The sequence below is a fragment of the Cervus elaphus genome, chromosome 24 (assembly GCF_910594005.1).
Source record: "Cervus elaphus chromosome 24, mCerEla1.1, whole genome shotgun sequence".
Lineage (NCBI taxonomy): Eukaryota > Metazoa > Chordata > Mammalia > Artiodactyla > Cervidae > Cervus > Cervus elaphus.
Genome location: NC_057838.1, coordinates 34,244,251 through 34,251,381, shown reverse-complemented (window position 1 = coordinate 34,251,381; position 7,131 = coordinate 34,244,251). Strand labels below are relative to the sequence as shown.

At 41.3% G+C, this 7,131-nt stretch overlaps 1 pseudogene; it reads right to left on the bottom strand.

The window, feature by feature from the left end:
- Positions 1-1,828: 1,828 nt before the first annotated feature.
- LOC122683031 lies at positions 1,829-2,374 on the bottom strand (annotated as a pseudogene).
- Between the last annotated feature and the right edge of the window lie 4,757 nt (positions 2,375-7,131).

Sequence of the window (7,131 nt, the reverse complement as noted above, 5' to 3'; positions counted from 1 at the left end):
GTGTCATCTGCATATCTGAGGTTATTGATATTTCTCCCGGCAATCTTGATTCCAGCTTGTGCTTCTTCCAGCCCAGGGTTTCTCATGACGTCCTCTGTATAGAAGTTAAATAAGCAGGGTGACAATATACAGTCTTGATGTACTCCTTTTCCTATTTGGAACCAGTCTGTTGTTCCACGTCCAGTTCTAACTGTTGCTTCCTGACTTGCATACAGATTTCTCAAGAGGCGGGTCAGCTGGTCTGGTATTCCCATCTCTTGAAGAATTTTCCACAGTTTATTGTGATCCACACAGTCAAAGGCTTTGGCATAGTCAATAAAGCAGAAATAGATGTTTTTCTGGAACTCTCTTGCTTTTTCAATGATCCAGCGGATGTTGGCAATTTGACCTCTGGTTCCTCTGTCTTTTCTAAAACCAGCTTGAACATCTGGAAGTTCACGATTCACGTATTGCTGAAGCCTGGCTTGGAGAATTTTGAGCATTACTTTGCTAGTGTGTGAGATGAGTGCAATTGTGTGGTATTTCGAGCATTCTTTGGCAGTGCCTTTCTTTGGGATTGGAATGAAAACGGACCTTTTCCAGTCCTGTGGCCACTGCTGAGTTTTCCAAATTTGCTGGCATATTGCGGTGCAGCACCTTCACAGCATCATCTTTCAGGATCTGAAATAGCTCAACTGAAATTCCATCACCTCCACTAGCTTTGTTCATAGTGATGCTTCCTAAGGCCCACTTAACTTCGCATTCTAGGATGTCTGGCTCTAGTTGAGTGATCATACCATCGTGATTATCTGGGTCGTGAAGCCAGGAAGGAGAGGGGGTGCTAAAGACTGAGTTCAATCACATGGCCAATGATTCAATTAATCATGCCACTGTAATAAAATCCCAATGAAAACTATGGACACCCACTCTCAGATATGCTTTTCTTTTTAAATGTAGTACTGTTTATTTAACTTAAGAAACATTTCAGCATTCTAAACATACAAAAAATAAAAAAATAAGAGAACATTGCAGGTTGTGTTTAGTACAGAAGGTTCTTGAACTTTCACTGGTGCAGTGGCTCTTGGCTTTGCTGATAATGAAGAGTTCTATGGTTTGTTTAAAAAAACAAAGAGTTTAAAACTACCACACTTCAACTAAAAAGGATCCAAAACACTTACCATGCCAGCTGACCTCCCCTTCTCCACAGTGAAGAATGGCAACAGGATGCTATGTGGCTATATACAAAATCAAGACAACCCGAAGCTAGACAGATGCCCACTGCAGTGTCCACAAGTCCAGCCCCACAGTGCATGCCCTGAGCTACGGCCCCTCCGGAAGGCAACGCTCCCACAACCTCCACACCAAGCAAGGATGGTCAAGAGTGTGTCTCAGTTGCTTTGTTCTTGTTACAAACTATAGATATTACAGTTGAGAACTCAGGATTTCTAGCCAATGACCATACAGTTAACACACTACCTTAAAATTTTTTTAAAAAATGCCAGAAATGTCTTTAAATGCCTTGTCACACCAACAGCAAATTGCATGAAGTGAGGAGAACACGAGAGCTTTTTCGCTTTAAAAATGTTTGGAAATATGTACAGCTTTGATACAGTTTCTGGGTGCTCCAGACACCCATGGCCACTTCATGTAAACCACTGATAATTACTAGAGCACTTTGAGAGACCACGATGTGATCACAATCCAACCAGGTAATTAAACCTAATGAGGGCAACAGACGCATCTGGGCGAGAGGTGTGTGAGTCACAGCGCTCCCTACTCTAAAGCATTCACAATAAGACAGATCAATAGGTTTTTTCTCTTTTTTTTTCTTTTTTTTTTTTAATTCCTCCTCCTCCTCCTCTTCTTCATCTTACTCTTCCTCTTTCACCTTTTCCGGGCAACTTTAGCTGGACACTTGACGACATCAGACTTCCCTTTAGACTTACAGTCTGTGACATCCTCTTCTTCAGCTTCACTGCCTTGTTGACGTATGGCTATTTCTTGCTGTCACTTAAGTTATTCCACATCTCGCCCAGCTTCTTTGCCACATCTCCAGTAGATATGCCAGGGTTTGTAGAGTTGATCTTGGGGTGGAATTCAGAGCAGATGGTGGTCTCTTGGGGGCATTAGGGTCCTTCTTCTTCTTGCCTCCCTTAGCTGGTCTGTAATCCTTCATTTCCTGATCATAGCGCACTTTATCCGCCTTTGCCATTTCATCAAATTTAGACTTCTCTTTCCTGGACATGGTCTTCCACCTCTCGGAGCATTACTGGGAAAATTCAGCAAAATTGACAGGGACCTCAGGGTTTTTCTTATGTTCCTCTCTGCATGTCTGCACAAAGAAGGCATAAGCAGACATCTTGCCCTTTGGTTTCTTGGGATCACCTTTAGCCATCTTGACTGTATTGTTCATTAGTCTGAGCAGCGCGGGGCATGATGTGCGGCTCAGCGCTCCACAGCCTCGAGCTAGCTGCCTGGATGAGAGCTGCCTCAGCTATGCTTCCTCCTTGCTGAACGCATCAAGTGTTGGGGAAGGGTGATGTATTCTACTTCCCTTCCTGGTATCATCCGAATTGTCTATTGGGCTGGTTCTAATTGACAACTTTTATAATAAAGCTGTAAATACAGTGCTTTCCAGAATTCTGTAAGTAATTCTAGCAAATTATCAGACTAATAGAGTTAAAGAAACCCCCATATTTATAGCCAGTTGGTCAGAAGTGCAACTGGTCTGGGGACTTCTGAAATTGTGGCTGGTATTAGAAGTGAAGGTAATCTTTTAGGGAATCATGCCCTTAATTTGTGGAGTCCATGCTAACACTAGGTGCTCGGCATCAGAATTGCACTGCAGCATAATAATAACAGAAACTAAATAAATAAAGAGCTACAGCCAAGAGGAATAGGGATACAAAAATAAAGAGATAAAAATAATGAGGTCACTACTTATATCCTAAGAATGAAATCCAAGAAAGCTTTATAAGGATTTCAGAGGTAGCACAGCATGGTGGTGAAGAACAAAGCTTTTAGCCAGACTTCAGGACTCAAATTCTACCACCGCCCTGTACCATCTGGGTGACTACAGGCAAGTCGCTTAACTCTCCAAGCTCTGTAAAATGAAGATAATAATAATGCCCTACCTTAAAAAACTATTAAAAGAACTGACCTAATTCATAAAAAGTGTTTAAAACCATTTCTGACATATAAGAACTCAATACTCATTATTAGAATGGACCACAATGGCAGGCCACTGTCAACACATCAAAGCACAATTTAATGAAAACTATTTTTTTAAAGAAGATGCAGTCCAGATGTGAAAGCCTAATAGTTTATCACAGCACTGCCCAATAAAACTTTCTGAATGACCAAAATGTTCCATATTTATCCTGTCCATTACAAAAACTTCCAGCCACATATGGCTATTGAGCATTTGAAATATGGTTGTTTTGACGAAGGAACTGAATATTTATTTTGTTTAATTTTTATTTTATTTGAATTCAAATAGGCACATGAGACTAATGGCTACCAGATATCAGACAGCGAAGACAACTCGGGAATATGAGAGCCCACATGCATTTTGAGTGCTCTTTCATGAACAATGTTTATAACAGTCAAGCTTCCAGCAAGGACTGCAGATAAGAGTTCAAGTCCAAGTTACTGGTTAAAGGCAGAACCATGTGTTCTGTGGGTATTCAAGAAAAAACAGGTTTAATATTTTGTTATGTAAGTCAAGAAGCCTACTAATCAGGCATGGGCCTGGAGAAAAGCCCACTGATTTTGACATGGAGTTGGGCCAAGGTAATATTTGCAGACAAGGTTTTCCTCAGAAAACAGCCCAGAATTTACTACAATTTATAAGAAACCCCAAAGTTTTACCGACTTTATCAGGTTGTAGTGAGAATTAAAAGAGAAACTGCATATAACTGTTTAGCACAATGCCCTCCACAACAAACATTCAATCAATTGTACCTCTTTTATCATCATTATCAGAATTATTCTGTGCTATATAATATGCCTATGACAACTACAAATGGAGATGTTAATCATCTCAATGCAGTGCCCATGTAGCAACAATGTTGAATTGAAAACAGTATTATTTACTGCTTAACTCTTAAGAAAACCTAGTGGTAAGTAAACAAGTTGACTTTCTATATAGGGTTCTTAGTTGTGACCAATTAAATGCTTGCAGAACTCTGTCAAAACTGGTGACTTGGGTTTTGAAGTAACTGATTTAAAGTCATTAGATCAAAGAGCCATTGTTTGTGGAGGCTACTCCAAATTTGAGAAAATAAACTATATCATCAGCATTTAGGCAAAGGTTTATCTGCCTGATCCCTATAGCAGGGATGCATGAATTTGGCTCATCCAGGAATAATATCAAGTCATTAAGATACACCTTAAGGGGCAGAATTTAAAATACATTATATTTTGTCTCCTTTAAGATACTATCTAATCTACCAAGAAACTTACTCATGCCAATGACCTGGAATCTGGGCAGTGGTGTTATAAGTCTCACATAAGTGTTAATATCTAGGATTCTGTATCGAGAGCATAACCTACTGCTGTACATAAGCCTAGGACTGATACAGGGTCAATAAAATCACGGTTTATTCAAGGTTCCTAAGAAACTTATTCACTAACTGATGAAACTTACGTAATGTTGCCCAGTAAGACAAGAGCTGTGTCTATGACCCACACACTCCTGAAAAACACTGTCCTGAGAAACCTAGAGTAGCAGCTTATAAAAAATGAAATTGGTCTACATCTACATGGAATCATTTAGAGAGATCACAAAGTATTTTTTACTAAAATCATCCTATATATGATCCCAGGCTTTTGTTTACTTCTAGGCAATAGTAGTAACAAGTAGTGAAGTGAAGTGAAGTGAAAGTCACTCAGTCATGTCCGACTCTTTGTGACCCCAGACTATACAGTCCATGGAATTCTCCAGGCCAGAAATGGAGTAGTTGGCCTTTCGCTTCTCCAGGGGATCTTCCCAACCCAGCGATGGAACCCAGGTCTCCACATTGCAGGCAGATTCTTTACCAGCTGAGCCACAAGGGAAGCCCAACAAGTAGACAAGGATCTAAACCTATCATGGACAACAGTGCTGAATATTCCAAACGCAAGTGACCTTTACCTGGGGCTTTCTTTAATCAGAAACTACTACTGGGACCCAGACTCAGGTCTTCAATTTCTAGGCAGTTGATGCTAGGAGTTTTGTCAGCATCACTCTTCTATGAGTGGCAACAAATAAATTAAGAATTATATGGTTTTCATCTCTGGTGACTTAGCTACAAAAAAAGAAACACTGACAACTTAAATGTGTACCTACCATCAACTCTGAATTGCAATAAGAATCAAAAAATAGTACTACTGTAGCAGAGGAGAGCTGAGATTGTTCCTTTGAGGTTTCTCAAGTGATAAATAATAATTTAGATCAGTATCAGTTATGGAACAGTAAAAAACACTGCATGATTAAATGACGTACCAGTTAGGAATATTTTAGGCTACAGAGAGCTGAAAACATGACTGTGGTGGCTTAAATATTAGAAGCTTATTTTTCCCCACGTAAGAGGAAGTCCAAATGCATGCTATTCTTGTTTCTGGTTTAGTTGACTCCAGAGTCTTTGAATTCCCTTCATATTTCCCTCATGGACACAGGTTGGCTGCTACAATTTCAACCACTAGGTCACATTCCAGCTTAAAAAAATAAAAAGGAGAAGATGTGGAACCTACTGAAGAGTCCATCTCTAGATCAAAAAGTCTATGTGTAATCATCCAGGCCCACCACAGGCAATTGCAAGGCTTTACCTGACAGGCCTCACAGTGGAAAGCTGCCCTCCCCACACCAGACCTGTTTATCACTAATGCACTACAATTTTCTGGAGAGAGTTACCATCAAGGAAACCCACCTCTACTCCACCCATCTGAGCCAGCCATGCTCATACACATATCAGTATACACACATCTAACCCAGACATTTCTCTTCAGAGGTCCCCTTATCAGAGGCCTTCGCTGAGGCACTTCAGACACCTCCACCAACCTCATTACTGAGACTGGATTAAGGCATTTTCTCCATGATGAGTAGTACTTTTCTACTCCTTACCCTTTCCTCCCTCCCTCTACCATATCCCCCAGATCCATGAAAAGACAACCACCCTCTGCTCCTCAGCAATGAAACATTTCCCCTCCTCTGCACCACATGTCTCTGACCCTTGTTAGGCACTGCTCCGTAGGGAAACACGGAGCACCTGGGAGCCAGAGCCACTTTTTGCCGCTTGCTTGCACTGTCACACTTGACTGACACTTTCAGAATGGCTCATTGTCCTAATTGACCACCTCAACACTTGGCAGCCTGTCCCCTACATAAGAAAAACAAATCTTCCCAGAGACCCTACAGCAGACTGCCACCATCTCGGCCTTAACTGAGGTACACGTGGGCATTCTAAGTGAGTATCGTCTACAGAGAGAACAGTTGGGAACCAAACATCAGCGCTTGCCATAATTTGGAAATGAGTTCAATGGGGAAAATAAAGGCTCAGGAGTTCAGAAAAGAGAGAGAAGTGTGTTCTGAGCCAAAGGGAGATGATTTCACCAGTCAGTTCAGTTCAGTCACTCAGTCATGTCTAGCTCTTTGTGACCCCATGGACTGCAGCCCTGTCCATCACCAATTCCCGGAGTTTACCCAAACTCACGTCCATTGAGTCAGTGATGCCATCCAACCATCTCATCCTCCATCGTCCCCTTTTCCTCCTGCCTTCAATCTTTCCCACCATCAGGGTCTTTTCAAATGAGTCAGCTCTTTGCATCAAATGGCCAAAGTACTGGAGTTTCAGCTTCAACATTAGTCCTTCCAATGAACACTCAGGACTGATTTCTTTTAGGATGGACTGGTTGGAACTCCTTGCAGTCCAAGGGACTCTCAAGAGTCTTCTCCAACACCACAGTTCAAAAGCATCAATTCTTCAGCGCTCAGCTTTCTTTATAGTCCAACTCTCACATCCACACATGACTACTGGAAAAACCATAGCCTTGACTAGATGGACCTCTGTTGGCAAAGTAATGTCTCTGCTTTTTAATATGCTGTCTAGGTTGGTCATAACTTTTCTTCCAAGGAATAAGCATCCTTTTATTTCATGGTTGCAGTCACCATCT